At 42.8% G+C, this 22,925-nt stretch overlaps 1 pseudogene; it reads left to right on the forward strand.

The window, feature by feature from the left end:
- Nucleotides 1–106: 106 nt before the first annotated feature.
- Nucleotides 107–21,005, forward strand: LOC123378229 (annotated as a pseudogene).
- Nucleotides 21,006–22,925: the final 1,920 nt, after the last annotated feature.

Raw genomic sequence — 22,925 nt, forward strand, 5'->3', positions numbered from 1 at the left:
TTTGTCACTGTCCAAATTGATAACAAAATGGAAAAAGTAAACACAGCAAAAACAAGAAGGGATTGGAGTATTTAAAATTATCTGGTTTTAATATTGCGTTAGTATCATGATTCTGTATGTAAATAACAAAGGAGAACTCTTTAACTCAATTGGCAGAGGTAACTTTCTTGCTGTCACTGCAAACGTTATTGGTATTTACCTTTTGCCGTTGCCTATTGATCCAGAGCCATTCATGGAGGTGCTCATTTATTTTTACTTTTAAGTTCAGTAATGTGTATGTTTGCTGTGAAGTAACTGTACTTTCTTCTTTGAGGAGTGTCCCTGTGGGTGCTCCACTTTAGGTATCTTGGCGCCCTGTGTCTCTAATCAGAGATTTGTAGTAGCAGTGCCCCGGTTGGCTGCACACGTGTGGCAGCCGCCTCCCCCGCTCCAAGCAGTTACGCCAGGTGTGCAGCCAACCATCCCCCCGTTCAGTCAGAATGACAGCAGCGCCCTTAACAACTCTAGATATTCCTCTTATTTCAGCCCAATCAATCACCACATCCGTCGTCATGCGGAGGACTTCCTGGCTCTATCTCACTGGCTTCCCCAGGGAAGTTCAGGCTACCGTAGAGGACTTACCTTTCGAAGGCCAAAAATTGTTCGCAGAGAGCACGGATGTATCCTTACACACCTTGAAGGACTCCTGTGCAACATTAAAGACACTAGGAATATACCTCCCCGCGAACAAAAAGAAACAACGATTCCGGACTGCCCCATACAGCCAGCCTCAATGAAATTATGACCAACACCACAAGCAGAGCCAGACGAGATGCTGACAAATGCAAGAGCAGTCATCTACATCTCAACCATACACTTCCGGGCAAACATTTTGAAGTGTTGGTCGAGGACACAAGAGCCCACGTTCTCCAATTCCAGAGTCACTTTTAATTTCCAGCCCATTTAGGGACTGCCTTACAACTTTTTACCCAGTCTGGAGAACTATCACCTCAGACAAGTGGGTTCTGGAAATTATACAGACAGGCTATTCCATCCCCTTTGTCTCTATTCCACCTACTCACCCTCTTCCCCATCCCTCTTCAGGGACCCATTTCACGAGCACCTGCTACAGCAGGAAATAAACCATCTCCTGCAATTAGGATCTGTGGAACCCATACCAGCTCAGCACAGGGGCCGGGGATTTTATTCACATTACTTTCTTACTCAAAAGAAAGCAGGCGGATGGAGGCCCATTCTGGACTTGTGCAAACTAATAAATATGTGCAAAAAAATATGTGCACAAGTGGAAACGATTCTCCATCTGGTGCCGGGACAAGCAAATTACTCCACAATCGGCCCCCTATGTACAATCCTCGATTACATATTGACATTCAAAAAATCGGACCTTTCCACTAGTTCACTCACAGTGCACTTATCAGCTATCACCACCTTCCATGCTAAGGTGGACAGATTCACTGTCCACTCATCCACTGACCAAGCACTTTCTCAAGGGTATAGAGCACACTTATCCCACGCTAAGGGACTTGACCCCTATGTGGGACCTCATCCTTGTTCTCCGTGCCCTCATGGGCAAACCCTTTGAACTACTAGCGACCTGCTCGTACTTGCACTTATCCATGAAAGTCACCTTTTTAGTAGCGATCACATCAGCAAGAAGGTTGAGAGAGTTGGGTGTTCTAATGGTACACCCACCTTTATACCATATTCCTCAAGGACAAAGTAGTCCTACGACTACATCCTAAATTCATACCCAAGGTCGCCTCCCCCTCCATCTCAACCAACCTATTTACTTACCTGTATTCTTCCCCAAGCCACATGCTGACAACAGGGAGGTGTCCCTACACACGCTGGACGTCCGCAGAGCGCCGGCATTCGATATAGAGAGAACAAAAACATTCAGAAAATCATCCAGACTATTCATATCCACAACAGAAGGGTCACAAGGTCAAACCATTTCCAAACAGAGACTTTCTAAATGGATCTCTAACTGTATTCAATTATGTTAACAAAAATACAATGTGCAAGCTCCTTCCAGACTTTGCACACACTCCACTAGAGCTATGTCCACATCAATAGCCTTTCTCAAAGATGTACCCATCACTGATAATTGTAAAGCAGCTACCTGGGCATCACCCCATACTTTCTCCCAACACTATGACCTAGAACAGCAGTCAGCTGCAGATGCTCACTTTGGACTCTCGGTGCTCTCCACTGTACATAAATCAACTCTGAAGCCCCTCCTCTCCACTGAGGGGCACTGCTCTACAGCCACCTAAAGCGGAGCACCCATAGGGACACTCCTTGAAGAAGAAGAGAAGGTTATTCACCTGGTGCAGTAACTGAGGTTCTTCGAGATGGTTGTCCCAGTGGGTGCTCCACTACCCTCCCTCCTCTCCTCTACTTCAGAGTTTCATGTCAGTCCTCTGGGGTACAGAAGGAACTGGCGGATGGTTGGCTGCACGCACGGAGTGGCGCGAGGTGGCTGCCCTGCGTGTGCAGCCAGCTGGGGCACTGCTACTACAAATCTCCAATTAGAAGCGCAGGGCACCAAGACACCTAAAGCAGAGCACCCACAGGGACAACCACCTCGAAGAACCTCTGTTACTGCACAAGGTGAGTAACCTTCTCATCAATTCATTTTCTATATTCATGTTGTAGCAGCAAATAAAGCACGTTAGTTGATCTCATGCACAAGAAAATGTGCCACACGTGTTTCTCAACTGAAATTAGAGAAGAGAAACATTGCTAAAAAGTGTATTTAAATCAATATAGTATTAACCAGTACAGTATTAATGTTTTAATAGGTTGAGAGCTGGTGACAGTGAGGCTAATGACTGAGGACCTGATCCTGGACTCCCTACTTGGATAAAACTCCCATCAAAATTCCCATCAAAGCCAATGAAAGTTTTGCCCACACAAATACTTCAGGAGAAGGCCCCAAATAGCTGCACGTAGGGTATCTTTTAATCTGGGCTCTGCGTACTCCACAGCAAGCATTCCTAAATTTCACAGCAATATGAATTTATTAATGAAATACTCTTTATTCCCATTTGTTGCCTCTCTCTAAACATGACTAATATCAATTGGTGTTGTTAACTAAGCAACATAAAATTCATTGATGAAATATTTTCAACAATGGTATTTTGGAGGATGGATTTTTCAAATGCTGTCCAGGCAGCTCCTCTCCTGCACAGCTGTTCATGCAGCCTGACTTAAAATCTCCCTCATGTGTGCCGGGGAATAGTGGAGCTTTGGCAAGCGTGGAGGTTAAGATGGGACAGCTGCAGGCAATGATGCCAGTTGCATTTTTTGCGGGGGTGAGAGGGTGGGGAGGGGTAAATTATAAGATATTCAAATAAAGAGGGAATTTCAAATTGAAAAAAAAATGACTATTTAAACAGCAGTCTGCTTTGTAATAGCATCATACATATCTGAAGGCTTTATTTTTAAAGAGAACTTTTTTCCATTCTTACAGTCTAATTCTTCTGCTTAGTGCCACAGCACAGTCACAAACTTCTCTTAGGGTTGTCTAATGCAATGTTAAAAGGACTGTGATTATCTCAAATCTCTGAGATCTGCTGCATGATTATAGAAAATTAGAATATAAAGAGAGGTAGACAATTATTTTTAACAAACATGATTAGAATGGAAATTATGAAAAACACATGACAGTGAGTGAGTTTGTTTCAAGATGACTGTGATGGGGCGGCTGCCCCTCACTGGCAGAAAAGGGGTTAAAAGCAGCCCTAGGGAGGCTGTGCTGGAGGCAGCCAATCAGAGAAGGGCTGAAGAGAGCAGCCAAGCAGGGCCATATAAAAAGGGAGCTGCAGGGCAGAGGAGTTAAGTTCTCTGCTGGGAGCCCAGGGAGGAAGGACTGTGTCTCTGGAGAGCTGAGAACTGCCAGCACCCTGAACAGAGCAGTGCTGCTAACAGGCCCGGGAGAGCAAGAGACAGCTCCTGGCTGGCTGCTGGGGTTTGCAGGCTAAGGCCCTGAGGCAAGGGCAAAGAGGATGTTGGGGCCATGAGGAAGTGGTCAGACAATACACTGCAGTAGCCACTAAGGGAAGTGTCTGAACAGCGGACTGTAGGACCCCCCGAAGGGGGGAGCAGTGTGTGGCACGGACGGAGGGCTGTATCACTGAAGAGGATGCTGCGGTCCTTGGAGAGACGTGGGTCCTAGAGCAGGTGAGGCAACAACCAAAGAGGGCACACTACCATGCAGAGCTAATTCCCAAGGCCAATCAGCAGGAGGTGCCAGAGTGGTGTGTTAACCTGGTTACAAAGATATTTTAGAGAATTTCTTTTGAATGAAAATATCTTGCTACTTATATCTTGGGAAGAAAATATATAAACATTATTACTGTCTTTTTCATGTCAATTGCTACTTAAAATCAATTCACAGTCTGATATCTTCCAGTGTGGTTAAGCCTCGTTTATTGTTCATTTGGTACAGATTTGAAAAACCATTTCCGGTCCTGGTTGGATCTTTGCAAGTAAATAAGAAACTTCACAAAGGGTGAAGAATCTTCCAAGGATATGTGAAAGGTCCTTAATCTTTTACTGTTGATGATGAAGGTAAGTAGATAATCTACACAAGAGTTAAATAATGGATATGTCCAGTTGGTCTAAGTATTAAAAAAGTCAACTTGATGAATGAAATTTAAAGGCAGAAAATAGGGCTGTAGTAATGACTGGTCTGCAGGATCAACAATCCAAGAATAATAAAACAACCATTTGCTCTCCCAACTGCTATTGTGTATTTATAAATTACCTTTCTTAAATTTGAAAATATTTCATGATGATTTATTGTTGCCTGAGAGGGCAACATTTTTTCTGCTCCAAGGAGGGTACAGCCAATATATCTACTACTGAATTTTAAACAAAGCTGGCAGTCTATATGGAAACTGTCTCAAAAGATCATTTTATGATAAGATGGCAAATAGGGTACCCATTAAAGGTGATCTGCAAATATTTTACAAAAATTAAGCTAAGTGTTTTTATGTAAATTCTCCAAAAAGTGAGGATAACACGGACAGTCAGCACAGAACTAGTTATGAAACTACCTTTAATTTTTTCCATTTCAGGTCTCTCACTTAGCTGTCAAATCCAGCATACACCATACTGTTGTTTCACATTTGAACATGGAACTAGAGAGGGACGAGTAAGTCGTGGGCTTTTTTTAAAAATTTCATTGCACAATTGTTCAATAATAATTTTTAAACCCTTTGAGGATATAAAGTAACTTTGCAAAATTCTGCACTGTAATACAAAACTTCTACTTACATGTTTACATAATCCACTGTGTCTCTGTGGTAGCTGTGAAGCAGCAGAATGGTGTGTACAGGGACATTATAGATGAATGGGAGACTTTATGGACCATGCTTTTATTAAATCGGCTCTACATCTTTTTCATCAAGCTTTTTCACCCAGCTGTTTTCCTGCTTTCACAGTCTGGTTGAGGTAGGAACCTGGATGAAAGTTTAGCTGGTTTAGGCTCAGTCCAGGAAAGACAGGTGATGGTTTTTAGGCAAAGCAGAAGCTCTAAAGGAATTAACAGGTGCTGTGACTCCACTTTCTATTGAGGGAATATGTCCACTGTCAAAATTGCTCACATTTTTTGGGGGTTTACTGGATTTATCTGTGCTTCTAAATTTCTCATGTAATTGCAGACAGCGATGACTTTTTAATAATGTTTAGCTGCCCGAAAGAAGGACTTGAGGAATTTATGGGATGAGGGGTGGGGAGTTGGTGGCTTGCACCCTCCTGTTTCCAGGACTGCGAAGATTAAGTAGGTTACTGCACTGTGCTCTGCAAGGGACTATTTTTGAAGACCTCAGAAACTTCAAATGTGGCATTATGTGGCTGCTTTTCTTTTAGGTAGGGTAGAATGATGAGCGCACATTACACCAGTGCTCTGTGTTCTGTACTAACTGTTTATTTCCGGCACAATTGAGTTTTGATTAAATTGATTTTCCATTTAGCCCCTGAATAGCCTCGGCCCTTTTATCTCCAAGATCTCTTCTCTCACTGTGTTCCAGGGTGGTAGCTGCAAATCAGCTGGAGCACTCCTGCTTGTCAGTGCCCAGTGTGAAATGCATGGCAACTTTTCAGGAGCGCATTTTCAGCTTTGGAATTAACTCCCTCCAGTGGTATGTCTTGCTGAATTTTGCTTCTTTTATGGTGCAGTATGACGTGTATCTTTGGTCAGACTTCAACTAATTGTGGCTGTTTGCACTCCCCTATCATGGGTCTGACTTAGCTGGTGTTCTCCTATTTTGGGTTGGTTTTTTTTGGGAGGGGGAGTTTATGGGGTAAGGGAGAGGGGTGCAGAATGTCGAGTTTATAGAGGATGGTGAAGGTTGGAATAAATTTGGGAATGTTCCCTGATATAGAGAAATACTGTTTTAACTGAGACTGGACCCAGATGCTATGGTGATGAATACTTGTAGTAAATTGTAAACCACAAAATATACTGTTAAGAAAAATCTACTGCAAATCCACTTACAGTCTTTGCATTAACTGAAATAGAGCAAATCAGCATAATACACAGGGTGATAGGAAATCACACTGCAAGTCTAATATTTATCTTTGGAAATATGAACTTTGGTATGCAAAGCACTATGTATTCTAGTTACTTCCAGCATGCCTGGGAGGGAGCTGAATGCCTATATATTTGAGAGTAGCAAAGTTCAGACTTACTTTCCCAAGAAAAATTAAGTTAAGTGTCTCAAGTACTTTGGACAAACAGGTGCTTCCTGTATGCTGTGAATTCTCTATCATTCCCTTAAGCTTTAAAATCTAAATTTGACAGCTGGTATCTTGCAAAACTGTCCATCAGCTGACAACATTTTTCCATGGGCTTGCACACTCCCAGGGTGAGTAGGTGCTAGGAGTTTTTGTAATTGTTATCAGCCCTAGTGAAAGTGCTCACTTGGAGTAGTTAGGGCTCAGCATTTTTACCAGTCTCCTGGCCATCATGTCAGAGAGGACATGGTGGTAAAACTTCCTGAACCTTGTAAACATTAGTGCTTGCAGTATCGCTGGATAACAGGTACACATTTTTCTAGAGAGGACAAGGCCAAGGTGGCAGTGCAAGGAGCATATAATCAAATCATCCTGTCAACTTTACTGCAAATCTGTACAACTACAGGCATGGCAGAGGAACGTTTCCAACATGGTTGATCCATGATATAGTTAAAGCACATTCCATTTTGCAGTGTATATAGGACTTTAGTCATGTCCCTGAAACATGCCTTGGACTATCACAGTGCCCTGACACAACTGTAACTGTAGAGTAGACCAATCTAAAAGGTTGCAGAATGTACCTGCTTTTTTCCCAAGGTGTGGTTTAGCTAGATCATTGATAGCATTTTTCCAGCACTGTGATATAATAAACAAATACATTGCATATCCCCCACAGATGTTTTTGGAGTGAAAAGAAATTGTCATGGGACTTGAAGTAGAACAAGTTCTAATATGATATTTTTCCTCTTTCTTTTATTTTTTAAGAACAGAGCAAAAGTAACTATAAATTATTCAGCCTGTAAAGGGAGCAAAATCTTCCCTCTCCTGTAGTTTTAATGCTCTTTTGGCTTTGTCCTGGTGGTAAATAAAACAATCACAGCTTTAAAAACCTCGATTCTTCTTCGGGGAGTAATGTTCTTATGGGTGCCCCACTTCAGGTGTGCATATGCCTCCGTACAGCCTGTGCACGCGCCCTACACATCTCATGCTCTGTACTGAGGATATATAAGGATGTGCTGATGAACTACCCTCAGTTCCTTCTCAACCGCCTCTGGCCTGAGCTGGAGCAATGAGCATGCCCACTTGACTGGGCTTAGTTAGATAGTAGTTTAGTTAGTTCTTTCCCCTTTGTCTGTGTTCTTCCCCCATTTCAGGGGTTATTTTGGACTCATTACTGGTGTATGCTGGGATTCCCAGGCTTTAAACTGGTGGTTCTTAGCCTCTTTACCATTGTGGGCTGCATCCAGTACTACCTGTATGGCCCTGTGGTCCAGTACCACATGGGCCGCAGTTGTGTGCTGATTGGGCTGTGGGTTGAGAACCACTGCTTTAAACATTGTTCTTCCTGCCAGGAATCCTCCCCACTTAGCGACGGGGATGCTCAGTGCCTTAATGTTTCGGGGATACCCATATGCCCTCAAAGAGTAAAATCTGCTGTTCATTTAAAAACACACCCCATAAGAACAGGGCAATAAAATTCAAGCTCCTCTTGTTGGAGCAAACCCTGATACTGGCTTCTGACTAGAGTTATGAGAACCACTGTGTATATAGTGCCTGTCCACCTCTGGATCTCAGTCACTAAGAGCTTCAGTGGGTAAAACTGCTGTTACTCCATCTGCTGTCAGGTCCCAGTCACCAAGAGCAGCAAAGGACAAGATGATCGCTACCCTCGAGGTCCCAATCAATGAAAGCCTTGGGAGTCGAGACATTTACACCCATGCCTATGGTACTGGCAGCCTCAAATTTAAAGCTGGTAGTACTGTCAAGAGGAGCATAACCATTGGATCGCCTTCAAAGAGGTCTTGGTCACTGGAGACCTCAGGCCCCAAAGGCAGTATTAATGAGGCTCCCCAAAAGCATCTGGTATCTTGGGGGTGTTTAAGGTGGCTTCTAAGAGCCATGCCTCTTCCAAAAAAAAGAGCTGGTACCAAAGACCTCCTCTGCTTCAGGTGGTCACAGCTGTATTAGCAGACGTTTTATAATGAAGTGGTCAGCACTATCTGGCTTCTCAGTGCCCTGGGTACTTACTTTGGCATCCTGGACTGCTACATTTGAGTCTATGCCTGCACAGGTCCACCTCATAGTGCATACTAGCCAGGTATCTATATCAGTATCAATGTCAACCAACATCGTTCTGCTGGTATCTCAGGAGTTCTGGTACTCAAAAGACCTCTTTGTACCCAACAAAACAGAGTCTCCTCTGCTGTCTGGTTCCACACATCTTTCAGTACTGAGATCCTCTAGGTCAGTGATCGCACTTTTCTCATCGAGACACCCTGATTCCCCGACTCCTACCATCCGGGGAAAGCACTTATCACCTTCCATGGCCTGTAATGAAGGAAATTCTGACTCACAACTCTTTGTTCATGGATCTTCTGTGTATTCAATGGAATGTTATTGTCCTCTACATGCGTAGAGAAGGGAGGACAGGCAACCTCGACCTCTGACCAGGTGGGGTGACCAACAGGGGCTACCTCCAGGGACCCTATACCACCAACAATTTCTGAGGGTTCAGAGTTCTGCCCACAGGGAGCATAGACATTCTTGCTCTCCTGTACCTTCACTCCCTCTTCTCCAGCCAGAACTGGTAGAGGAGACCTTTGAAGAACGAGAGGCAAAGGCTGACAAGGAAGTAACACCATCATCATTGCCAGATGAGACTGTAATGACTCCACCATCTTCCATGGCAGATGACTTCAGGCAATTCCAGGAACCGATGAAGTGAATCGTGGTTACACTTCAGATTCCTCTTGAGGAAGACAAGGTGTCCTGTCATAAACTCCTAGACATTTTACACACCTCAGCTTCAACATATATGGCACTACCAGTTAATGAGGCTCTTTTAGAGCCAGACAGGACCATCTGGCAAACTCTGGCTACGGCACCCACAACTTGCAAACATGCTGACAATAAATACTGTGTCCCAGCCAAGGATTTGGAATTTTTATTTTCACATCCATCACCGAATTACTTGGTTGTGGATATAGTTAATGAACCCGGGAGGCAGCATAACACAAAGATTAACCCACCAAGCAAAAACCCAGAAGTCCTTTTGATATTTTTGGTTGCAAAAGCTATTCCTCTGCAACATTACAATTTAGAATAGCAAACCATCAAGCACTCATGTCAAAATATGACTATCTAAACTATAACAAGTTTAACACCTTTAGTGAATATTTGCCAAAGGAACATCATGAACAATTTAAGACCATCATAAATGAGGGTCAGATGTTAACAAAGACATCTTTACAGGCCTCCTTGGATGCAGCCGACTTTGCAGTCTGATTCATATTCACTGCAATCATGATGCAATGAGAATCTTGGCTCCAGCTGTCTGGTTTTCCTAGGAAGGTACAGACTAGTATAGAGGACCCTCCCTATATTTAGGGGCAGTATAACCAGTTCTGCTTCAACTCAGGGGAAAAAGGGTTCTATTCCAAGTACTTTCTTGTCCCCCAAATAAAACAGGATGGAGCCAATATTAGATCTCGGATGTCTCAGTAACTACATTAAACCATTCAGGATAGTGACACTTGCAGCTATAATTTCCCCTCTAGATTCTGGGGATTGTTTGCAACTCTCAGCCTTCCACATTATGATTCACCCCTCTCACAAGAGGTTCCTTCGATTCACAGTCAACCACAACCACTTCCAATACTGAGTGCTCCCTTTCGGCCCTTCCTCTGCCCCAAGAATATTCTCAAAGGTCATGGCAGTTGTAGCTGCTCATCTGCGTCATCTAGGCATAACTGTTTTCCCCTATCTCGATGACTGGCTACTGAAGAGGTTCTATTGGTTGTACAAATGACAATGTCCTTGTTTTACAATTTAGGCCTCCAGATCAATCTCGAAGTCTGTTTTGATCCTGGTTCAATGGATAGATTTCATAAGAGTTGCTCTAGAGCCCGTGTAAACCAGAGCTTAGCTACCTGTGTTCAGACTTACGAATCTACAGAATCTTATTACAAGCCCAGGCTCAACAAACAGTTTGGGTTCTGGACTGGTGCACAGCCAACCAGATGGTCATCTCAGCTTCTCAGCTTCCGGGTGCACTAAACACTATAGCTGATGACCTCATAAGACACTTCTCCCAGCATTCCAAGTGACAGTTGTATTCATGAGTCCTCAACAACATATTTCTAATCTGGGGATTTCTAGAAGTGGACCTTTTTGCCATCGCAGCCAATGCATGGTGCAAGAGTTTTGCTCAAGAGGTTTGATCTTCAGTCACCAGTAGATGCCTTCCTCATTTCATGAACAAAGGTCCTTCTTTACACTGACCCACCAGTGTCATTGTTCTTTTCTCAACAAGATCAAGCAGGACATGGCCAAGGTCATTTTGATTGCGACAACTTGGCAGAGACAAGTCTGGTATCCTCATTGCTCCTTCCACCTCTGTAAGATCTTCTCAGTTGAGGTCAGTGTTTCACCACCTTTGCTGAGTACAGCCTGGGCAACGTCCCGCTGACCCCTCCTAAGGCAACGAATGGTTTGCCAGAACACCTTCTCAGCCAGCCAGTACCTCTCAGCCATATCAGGAGTCCAGTTTGCAAGCATTGCTCGGAGGCCTCCTTCTTTGACTTGACAGTTTCCCTTATCACTGGAGTCCACCAGCAGGTCCTAGGGTTGCCACCATGATGAGCACCAACCACCTTCAGGCCACAGCTTTTCATGGCTGCCTCAACGATTGAGACCCTGAACATGGTCCACTTGGACTCAATGTCCAAGACCTCACCTGGAATGCAGGAGAAGTTCAATCCCCACCTTCGGAAGAAGTCTTTCTGCACAGGGTCCTCCACGAGATGTTCCCAGGTGACTCTCACTGATTGTTTGGACCGCCCGTGTCTACCAGGCCAGCATCCCATGCATCGGATCCAACTCACCACCAAGTGGTGATTGGTTGCCAGCTCTGCCCCTCTCTTCACCTTAGTGTCCAGAACATACAGCCTTAGGTCTGACAAGATGACTATAAATTCGATCATCAGTCTTCAGCCTAAGGTGTTCTGGTACCAAGTACATTTATGAGCAACCTTGTGTTCGAACATGGTATTTGTTATGGACAATTCATGACTAGCACAGAAGTCCAATAACAATTCACCTCTCAGGTCCAGATCAGAGAGGCCCTCCTGATCACTCCCCTCCAAGTATCTTCATCGTTTCCCACATCAGCATTGAAGTCTCTCAGTAGAACTACAGAGTCTGTAGGGGGCACTCTATTGAGCACCAATCCCGCTGTCTCCAGATAGGCTGAGGACTCTGAACTACTGTTAGGTGCATAGGCACAAACAACTGTCAGGGTTTTCCTCTCTGATACCCAAAGTCTCATCAAGGTGACCCTCTCCTCAATTGGGACAAACTCCAACTGCACATCACCCAGTCAGGGACGTGTGAGTACCCGTACACCTGTCCGGGGCCTCTCACACAGGGCCACTTCTGAGTAGGAGAGACCACCCTCCATAGAGAAGTTTGTTTCCACAGACAGCCAATGCTATGTGTGGACGTGAAGCCGACTGTATCTAGTCGGTACATTTCCACCAACTCTGGCTCCTTTCCTGCCAGCGAAGTGACATTCCACATCCCTAAAGTCAGTTTCCATTGCGGAGGGCCAGTTTGTCATGGTCCGTCTCTCCTGACATTCTGGCATCGCACCCGACCCTCACCCTTCGCCTCGCAGGTAGTGAGCCCACGAGACGGGTCCAAGTCCCCTTTTCAGGCTGGGCCAGGCTAGGTTATATGGGTAGCCCAACCACCAAATGCTTACCTGACACCACTCCCCAGGTAGGTCCCAGTATCCCTCGTCCAGGGGAGGTTCACGTGGTCATTTTTGGGCTTTCATGAGAGTCTTGCGGTGGATCTTTTTTTTTTTTTAGTCTGGAACCTCCCCCCAGACCTATTCGCTTAGGGTGACCCTACCAGGAGCACTAGGCTCCAGACGACATAGCCATGGGGTTTGTCAAAACATGAAAGCCCCTCCACCACAACAAGGTAATGATCCTCAGAGGGGATGCTTGTGTTTTTACTTTAGAAATCGTCGAGAATGTCCAATCTGGTGTTTCCTATTTGCTGAAGGATGTGCTGGAAGTCTTATATGTGACTTGTAGGGCTTTGTACCCCTTAATTGAAGAGGAGTATTAGTTGAATCTTTAACAAAGGCAATTTTTCTCCAAGATTTTCTTGGGGATTTGAATTAAACAGCTATTAACAAAAACAAAAAAGAGTTTTAAACAGTCTGATGAAAGATCATTTTTTGTTAGTTTCACAGCTTCACAGCCATGATCTTTCTGGTACTATAATTATAACAATTCTTCAGTCATCCATAAACTCTTCCTGGAAAAATGAGGGAGTCCTGCATTTTTTTAAATGGTGGGGGGACAAAGCCCATAAAATTGAGGCAGACAAAACAAAGAATTTTTTTCAGCCTGTCTTTATAAAGAAGCAAAAAGGGCACAGAACAATTTTTTTTTCCTTTGTAGGTTACCTTTGAGGGGCTACCAGAGAATCCTTGTAAGGATCTGAGTTATTGAGGAAGGTGATACTCACGTTAACGCTTTTCTATCTGTGTGCCACTGCATCGTTGGTTTCTGAACCCACTGGTTCTGTAACTTCTCCTTTTTTACTCAGGATTTCCAGACAATGAACTTGTGTGTGGCTGGCCTCAGGGAGTACAAATGTATCAGGATGGTTACTTGATTGTGGCAGATTTTTATTTTGGTCTGTACAGAGTCAATCCATGGACAGGAGAGAGAACCCTTCTGCTCTCCAGTGAAAAAAGTGACACCACTCTGCTGACTTAGGGAGTTAGATTTAGCCTGCTTTTTGCCCTAGCTGTAAGTATATGAACTAAAGGAGCAAGAAATTCTAATTCTTAAGAGACCAACATCATATTTGCGATACTGGGCCTGGGCCTGATTGAACATTCATTGGCTTCAATGTGCCCTATATTCTTAATAACCAGGGATTTTTTGGGGGGGTGAAGTGGAGCGTAGATATAATGTTGGGCTGCAGTTTAGACATTACTCCCTAAAGGCCATGGGCATTCAGAGGTGGGATTTTAATTTGGGCCACTTTTAGAATATGGCGAGCCATGAAGTTTGGATCTGAACTTTCAGAAATTTCAGAGTTGTTCAAATCTGGAGTATTTCTAGTTGTTTGTTTGAAATCCATATGGTGACAAGAGTGTTCTGGATTTCGAAAGTAGAGAACTACAGTAGAACCTCAAAGATGCGAACACCAGGGTTACGGATTGACCACGTGAAACTGGAAGTAACCAATCAGGCAGTAGCAGAGACCCCCCCCGCCCCTCCCCCCAAAAAAGCAAATACTGTACTGTGCTTGTATTGCATCTTAAAGGTAGGCACATCTGGGCTCTCTGTCCCTACCTCACCCCCATGCACAGGGCAGCCACCTGCAGCTAGAAGGTGAAGACACTGGGGCTGCCAGCCCAAGGTAGCCAGAGTCAGCAGAGCAGGAGCATCACTGGGGTCTGCGCCACTTTCACCCCTTCCTCTCTTACCCCCACCAGAGACGGATGCGCTGTTTACACACTCCCATGCACCCCACCCCACCCCACCCCCACCGGCTGGGAGGAGGACAAGCTTGTAAACTCAGTCCGACCCAGGGAAGGAAGCTGCTGCTGAAGCCTGGCCTGGAGTTTCGGCATTGGATATGGAGCCCGAACTGTGCTTTGTTCACAATTCCAAACATTTCAGAGTTACGGACAACCTCCATTCCTATGTACACCAATAATTGAACCACAGTAGACAATAATTGTTGTTTACATTGGTTGCTCCTTGAACCAGTGCTGAAAACTGTTTAACTATTAGTGTACAGAGGACTAAAACAATTTCTGCACTGTTAAAATGTCAGCAGAGGCTGAGGCCTTGTCTATATTTTGACTTTTTGCGCAGTTTGTCCAGCATTGCTGTAAGTGCAGAGTTAAATGATGCACTGATAAAACACTTTTTCCTGAGCTACATTAGTGCTTCCAACATTGCTAGCATCATTGGAGCTCCACTGGTGCTAAACCCATGTGAAAGGTCACAGAGATGCATCCTCACTGACAGCAACTGATCAGTTTCTTAGACACCCATCTTTCACCTCCAGAATGCCCCTCTGACCTTTGGAGGAAGTTTGGAAAAATGTGATACTGGAGCTATTGAGCTTCTCTCCTAAAAGAAAATTCTCAGAAAATAGCAGTACTATTATGATTGAAGACACATCTGATTTCTAAGAATATCAGCCTTATGAATATAGTTGCTTGGTCCCAGTTTTTAGCCCAATATGTTAATGACTCATAGGCATGTAGTGCTTAAAATGACTCAGTAAGAACTATTTGAGGGAGACCAAGATGCTAAATGAGGAGACAATTTCATGTTTCTTTTAATTAAAAACTAACATTTTGTGATATTAATTATATAACATTTGGCATTCCATGCCATGATTTTTAGTGTCCAGCAAAGTTATGAATTTACACTCCCAGGCTCACTTTTTGAAGTTGTTGTGCAGGTTTCCTTTGAGGATGAGTATTGAGAGGTCAGGTACGGAGAGATAATTTTGTGAAGTGTTTCCTCACAGCTCGGAAACCCAGCCAGGGGAGAGAGTCTTGAAGCCCGGGTTCCAGCGCAAGTGGGAACATATGCACTGCTATTTTTAGCCCTGCAGCCCCAGCCCTGCAAGGTCAAATCAACTGATCCAGGCTCTGAAATGTGGTGCTGTGAGTTTTTCTTTGCAGTGTAGATACACCCTCTGAGCGCTTCTCTCTTTCCCCAACAGAAGTAGGTCCAATAAAAGATATTCCTCTCTCACCCTGTCTCTCTAATAGCCTGGGACCAACTGGGATACAACACTGCAAATATTATGTTTTTACTTTCTATCATATATTGCATGTTTCAGGATAGTTCCACTTTCAGAAAGCTGACTGATGGGATGAGTGAAAGTGGGTAGTTTAATTTAAAAGATAGATCAGGTACACTTTCTGACTTTGATTTTGTCCATTGCATTTGATCATTGGGTGTTTTTGTTAATCAAGTGTAGATGGAATTCCTTTTAGGTTCTTGAATGGACTAGAAATATCATGTAACAGGACCATTTATTTCACTAATTCAAGTAGCAAATAGGGACATTGCAGATATGACGTGAGATGATCTCCTTAGCCATTTGTAGGGGTAATTAAATATATTTAAAGCATCATTTGGTGCTGGTGGTACTCTGAACTACCACCCAGAAGAAACAGCTTTGATTTCCAGTTTTGGTCTCTTGCTTGTGTGGCTGGTTTGAACTATGCAAGTTGTAGATGCAATATGCTCAGCCCTAGAGGTGGGGAACATGCTGCATTGCTCTATAGCTTCCTCCCTGGCCACTTAAAGAAGTAATGTTAATGAACTTTCAACAGAGTCTTATCCAGTCTTCCTTGGCTGTAAGGATGTGAGAACTTAATGACTGGCAATTTAAATCAGAAGAATATTAGGGTGCAGAGAATCCAAAGAGCTTTTTATGATCTGAAGATTCCTTTTAGAGATTGGAAATCAAGTGATGGAATTGAATAGTCCTTAAATCATCAGTGCTGCAGTCCTATAGCATAGTGTAGTCTCATCCTTATTTAAATGCTGACAAAGGGCTTGGCAGCACAGAGATAGACATAAAAGCAGCCCCTGCCTTGTGGAGTTTACAGTTAAAACAATCTAAATTTGTCATGCAGATCATTTAGTAAAGGAAGCTTGCTTAAATTATGTGGGGTATTTTGAAGTGAAATGTCAAATCTTTATTTGCCATGACAAGCAGGTATGATGCTGTTTCCTGATTTGCCTGGCTTGAGGAAGAGGCTTCAAGCAGCTTAGCAAAGCAGGATATGCCTCAGAGTGAGTTCTGATTCAGGGCTTTACTGCCAAACTTTTTTCTCTAGCTTGTAGAGGAAGCAGAGAGGCTTCCCTCTCACTTCCTGAGGGCTGTGATCAGCCAGGTGTACAACCCTGGAGATTCACTGAAATAAACAGTGAACAGAGCAGTCTGTTCCTTCACAGTGTGGCAAACTTGTCTTTTATATTAAGATTGTGGTACTAGGTGTAAGGTCTGCTTTTTAACTAAATTGTTAAAAAACTGCTGCCTATTTTGTGCTAGCTAGATATTTAAAAAAAAATCAGGATTCAGTTACTAAGTCCTTTCATTTTTTAATGACTTGTTTTGGTTAAGGTCATAGAAACTAACCATCTTGGATGTTTGCTGGCCTATGACCTTGTCACAAGAACAGCCAGAACTCTGTTTAGTGGCCTGTACATGGCAAATGCATTGTCTCCAGATGAAGACTACATATTAATCACAGAAACAAGCACATGCAGAATTATCCCGTATGTAAAACCTCAATTTTCCCTCCTGGAATTAAAACATTGCAAATCAGGTTAGGCTGTTGACTTGTTGATTTAATTTCTAGTCACAAGCATAATTTTCTAATGCTTTAGCTGAAACTGTCCATTTAAAAATGATAATATTGGAAATGTTTAAAATTAACTTTTTTGAAGGCCAATGCTTGAGGTTTAGTTAATATTGAAATGGAAGTATGCTTTAAATGGAGGAGGAAAGCCACTCCACCCACTATAAAGTTTTTATAGATGCTTGCTCATATAAGGCTACTGTACTTTGGATCCTAATTTCATCAAACCTTATTGCAATTGTCCTGCTTAAATAATCCTTCCTTATAAACACTTGCACCTCTGGACTTCCTAAAGCTGCCCTCAGAAAGTGGAAACATTTGTGAGATTAGCATTATTAGCCAAATACCCCATTCTTCAAATTAAGATGTTTAATTTACCATGGTTTTCCATTTTTAAAAACATTTTACAGTGTGTGTGGGGGGGAGAAGGGGGATTAAAAGGATAACTTAGTACAGCAGTTCCTACTCTTGAATTTTGGTAATCTCATACAACATCAGAGCTAATTTTAACATGCTAGAGCAGAGTTCTTATTTTACAAAGAATGTGTTGAGTTCTGCAAGTAGTTTTCCCTGCCTGGAGCCACTATAAGGTGCTGTTCTGAGGAACAGATTTAAGTTATGTAAATTGTATGCAGTTAGCATCGTGATGGATAGCCAATAAATAGTATCCCCTTTGTTCAAACAGATTTGCTGGTTCTGATGAAGCCCCTTCCTCTACATTTTGAAAATCCTCTCATGTGAATTGTACAGCAACTGATATACTGTACTGTTTCACGGCCTGTCTCTCAATGGCTGCTGCACCTAAACAGATGTAAAAATCTGAATTCACTTTTTTTGGCAGCTATTGGCTGAGTGGATCTAGTGCTGGTTTGAAACCTACCTGGCTATCCACCTAACATCAGACTGTCAAAGAGAGGCACATACAGACTAGGAATATTTACTCCTTGCTTTCCTAGTTTCTTTTGCTCCTTTTCTGAATGCTTTAGGACCTTATCCCTGAAGAGACTTATTGCAAAGGTGAATTAAATCTGACACTGAGTAATAATAGTACTGCAGTAGCATGTTCGAACCTCAGGCCTGACCTCTACTTAAAACTTATTCTGGAGAACTGTTGGTTTGGGCTATTGTCTTTTGTTTTAAATGGGCTTTGCTATGCTGCTGTAAGCAGTAGTATAAACAGTTCTACCAGCAAAGTAGTGATGTTGGCAGTATGGCTTTCTTGGCCAGGGAATTGATGTAAATGGTGCTGGCAAAAGCACTATTGTTGGTATAAGCAATGTTTGACCTAGGAAGGTGAACCACTACAGCATACCAGTATAACTATAGCTGCAATCCCTTAGTGTAGACAAAACATCATGGACACGACCCCACTGTATGAGTTGCCATACAAACATGGTCTCCATTCAAAAGCACTTATAGTCTAAGGCTTGGTCTACACTGGGGGCAGGGGAGTGTGTCAATCTAAGTTACGCAACTTCAGCTATGTGAGTAACGTAGCTGAAATCGATGTACTTACATATACTCACCGCAGCGTCTTCACTGGTAAGTTGACTGCTGCCACTACCCTGTCGACTCTGCCTGAGCCTCTCGCAGCGCTGGAGTACAGGAGTTGACAGGAGAGTGCTCGGGGGTCGATTTATCGCGTTGGATCAATCACTGCCCACCGATTCGGCGGGTAGTATAGACATATCCTAAGTATGCTTCCTTCTTCATTTTGATTACTTCTATTCTAAGGCAGTTGTAGAAGTCTTAAAGTATGACACCAAGCTGGGATTTTACTATTGGAGCACCATTATTTGCCTGCACATATAGAAAGTCAGCACTAAGACTTCATCTTTCTCCCATAGAGTAAAATTATCACCCTGCAGTTGGCTGAGATTAAGCAAGTTGCTTAGGGAAATTTGAGCTCATCTTTTCTTTCCTAGTACTTGATACATCATTTTGGTTGGGATTGGTAAGTGATTTCAACTCTGCTTTAGCAAGTCCACATTGTGACAGATGGCCAAAAAGGGTTAAGCAGCTCGCAGGCTAATTGACCCAGAGTCAACCTTTAGAGACATGTTGGAAAAGTATGTAAATGGTAATTGGGGCCACTCTATGTTAAATGGGCTAGAACTTTGAAATGCAAACCTGTATTGTTAGTGAATTAGAGGTGATACTAATTGTATGTTTACTTATGTCTTGTTAGATATTAGCCATATAAACAAACCGTTTGTTTCTTACTACAGCTATTGATTCAGCGATCAAAAGGGAATATTAACATTTAGATGACTCTTGAGTGAAATTAATGTCATTGTCTCTTTAAAGTTTGTGACAAACTGCTTAATGGCTAAATTTCCTTAATTTAATCCATATATAGTAATTACTGGTGATGTTTAGGAAATAAGATACTTTCAAAAGCCTATTGTTCACCCAGGCCTGTATGGTCAAAAGGCTGCTAGAAAACTGTATAAAAAGATTCTTGAGACCTGATCCTTTCATCTCAGATCTGTTTAATTCTTTATGCAGGGGAAACTTGAGTCATAAGACATATCCAGTCCCACCTGGATATGAACATTGGCCTATAGCCTATGGATTAATTGTGAAATAACTCTTTGCAACTACAACGCTCACCATTGCTACTATGAAACTGGTCTCAAAACTATTCATGTTCATGATCTTTTAACCAATACTCTTTTTTAAATAAAATTTAGTTTAGTGAATTAGCTGTAAGCGTGTATTTTGGTAAGATTTGAAATATTCATCAACTTGGGAGGTAACTAGACTGTTCTCAGTGGTAGAAGATGACAGAACAAGGAGTAATGGTCTCAAGTTGCAGAGGGGGAGGTTTAGGTTGGATATTAGGAAAAACTTTTTCACTAGTAGGGTGGTGAAGAACTGGAATGGGTTACCTAGGGAGGTGGTGGAATCTCCTTCCTTAGAGGTTTTTAAGGTCAGGCTTGACAAAGCCCTGGCTGGGATGATTTAGTTGGGTTTGGTCCTGCTTTGAGCAGGGGGTTGGACTAGATGACCTCCTGAGGTCCCTTCCAACCCTGAGATTCTATGAACGTGCCCAATCCTTTGGAAGTGGTAAAAAAAAATTTATATGATGAATACAGTTTTCAGTAATCTTAATCATATGTGACTTGGGTGGCTGGGTTGCTAAAGGGAACTGTGTTTTCTGGTTAACCAGTAAGGTATTAAAGAAGCTGTTTTGTGCTGCCTTAGAAAATCTCAGTAGTGTAGTAGAATACCCATCAGCTTTGGGGACTGTCTGCCCCATTCTCTGTAGTTTGCCCTAATTGAGTAACCTCCGGTATGGCTCCCCATCTCTCTCACATTATAGAGTAGTCCTTTTTGACAATTTATTATAATCCCCCACCACTGCCCACCCTTTCCTGAGATGCTAAGGCAGTGGCTGTATTTCAGGAGTTACCAACCTGTTACTTACCATAGAGCTATCAGACATCCAGCTGTGGCAGAAACAGTTGAGTGAAAGTTATTACAGTGTGCTTTAGCTGTTGGTTTATTTGCATCTGCCCACAACAGTAATGTTATCTGGCAAGTGGCAAATCTGAACGGTTACAGCTGTACCTACATAATCTCCCTTCTATTAATACCAATTTTCCTTTAATGGAACATGTTCTGAAATAACCAATGCCTTCTTACATTTTTCCAGGTTACTCCAGTATCACTCTAGAGCATCTTTCTACATAAACATGACTTAATGACCAAGAAGAAACTGTAGAGCCTTTTCATGACCCTGATGGTAGCATAACGAGCCATGAGGGATGTCTTTGAGCACAATGGGAAGATACATTGAGGTAATACAAACAGCCATTTCTTGGGGTGCTAAACTAATACACAAAACTTGACAGTTAGGTATATTGTAAGCATACCTAACTCGCGTACATGGAAAGAAAAACAGTGGTGTTTCTTCAAACGACTTCAAAGCATTTTCAGAAATACAGCTCTTCTGCACACTACTTTAATATTGAACTTTCCTCCAACATTGTACAAGTATTTCAGCTAGAACTTAGATCAGATAATGCTCCATTTTGGCTCTGGATGCAGAGGGATTATACTGATAAGTAAGCAATTATCCACTTTAAATGAAGGTTGAAATCCAGTAATACGGGATTGTGTAAGATGTGAAGTTGCACAGGCAGATGTAGAAGTTAAGCTTTCCTCTGACTGCTTGAATATAGGCTAATCTCCATAGGGCCTAGACCTCAGTGATACTTAGAGGTTGCTTTAAGTGTACATTTCATGTTCGTTGTAGTCACGTTCTTCTAACCACCTACTTATATTTTGGAAAGCAGTAGGGTGCTCATTTGCCCTTAAGAGCATGGGAAAAGGTAGAACTCTATTCTGTACTATTAAGGAGTTGAAGTACTCATGCTCATTGATTAACTAGGTTACTTACAAACACTGATTTCATGGTAAACAGGGGTGTAACTCTACCCTGTAGTAGCCTGCTACACACTAGAAGTTCCCTAGTGTGCTTTGACATATTCCCATTTCAAAGAAGGGTAGAGCAAAGTGTGCTAGGAATTTTAGTGGACGGCAGCAGGGTCCACATCGATACTGACATCATGTCAGGCTAGGGTGGGGTATATTTACACTCCAGCTTGTTTGTGTAGACAAGACCTTTGATGGGTAAATAGGCAAGGATTTCTGGGTAAGCCACAAGGAATTTTCTATAGCTGGCAATCTTATGAACTATTTGACAGAAAAGCTGACACTTAAGTATGACAACTGGCCTATGCTCTAGATACCTGACTGGGTCCTTATCCGGCCACAAGTATAAATGCACTTATAAACAAGTAGTTTAGAAATGGGTATAATTAAAGTGAGCATAACACTGTGTACAACTGCCTGTGAACACATTAACTTATGCTAAATTGGTATTAACACAATCTTAATTTTGTGACAGGTAAGGTTCTGTAAAGAGACACCACACCCACCCAAAACCTGAAAAACACAGTAATAAGTTAAAGGGAAAAAGTCTCCTAGATTCTTTGCTACCTTCAATGGGCAATAGCATTCTGATACTTTCACTTCCCTTTCCACATACTGAAAAGCCATACAGCATTGCCAACCTCAAGAGATCAAATGTCTGATATTTTTATCTCTCCTGAATCTATTAAGTAAAGTGATAGATTTACTTTCAGCAGCCCCTGCTGCTGAAGCTCACTCCCCCTTTCCCAGCAATTAATCCTGTCTCCTACTCCCTACCCCATCCTCACCTCTGTGCCTCCTGGGATTCTTCACCCTCCTGTTCTGGGAGCCACAGGGGGGAGGATCAGATGTGCCATCTTGTCTGTTTCTTATAGCAGGGGTGGCAGCAGTGGAGCTGCTGTGAGCAGATGGTTGAGACTGCTGGTTTCAAGCACAGCTCGATGTTGCCAGGGGGCTGGATCTTCTTATGTCATCACAAGATGAGCTCCAGCACTTTCTAAGGAGTTGGCAATAGTAGCAATATGTACCTCAACTTCAAATTCACTTAAGAACTTTACCAGCAACGTTAACAGATTAGTTCTCCCTATGTTAAAATCAATAAGGCACTTCAACCAGTCTGCATGTCTGCCCCAGGGTTTTGCACCAATTCAACATCAGTTTCTAAGCAGATCTGGATGAATGCCAACATTCCCTGCAGGGGTAAATCAGTCACTTTGTCTTAGTGATGGAGCTTTTAAATGGGCCTGCAGCTGCTCCTGGTAGATGGAGAATTAGGTTCAGACATAGTCACTATTAGGAAGAGCTGCACGGTATA

Source organism: Mauremys mutica, chromosome 1, assembly GCF_020497125.1.
Source record: "Mauremys mutica isolate MM-2020 ecotype Southern chromosome 1, ASM2049712v1, whole genome shotgun sequence".
Lineage (NCBI taxonomy): Eukaryota > Metazoa > Chordata > Testudines > Geoemydidae > Mauremys > Mauremys mutica.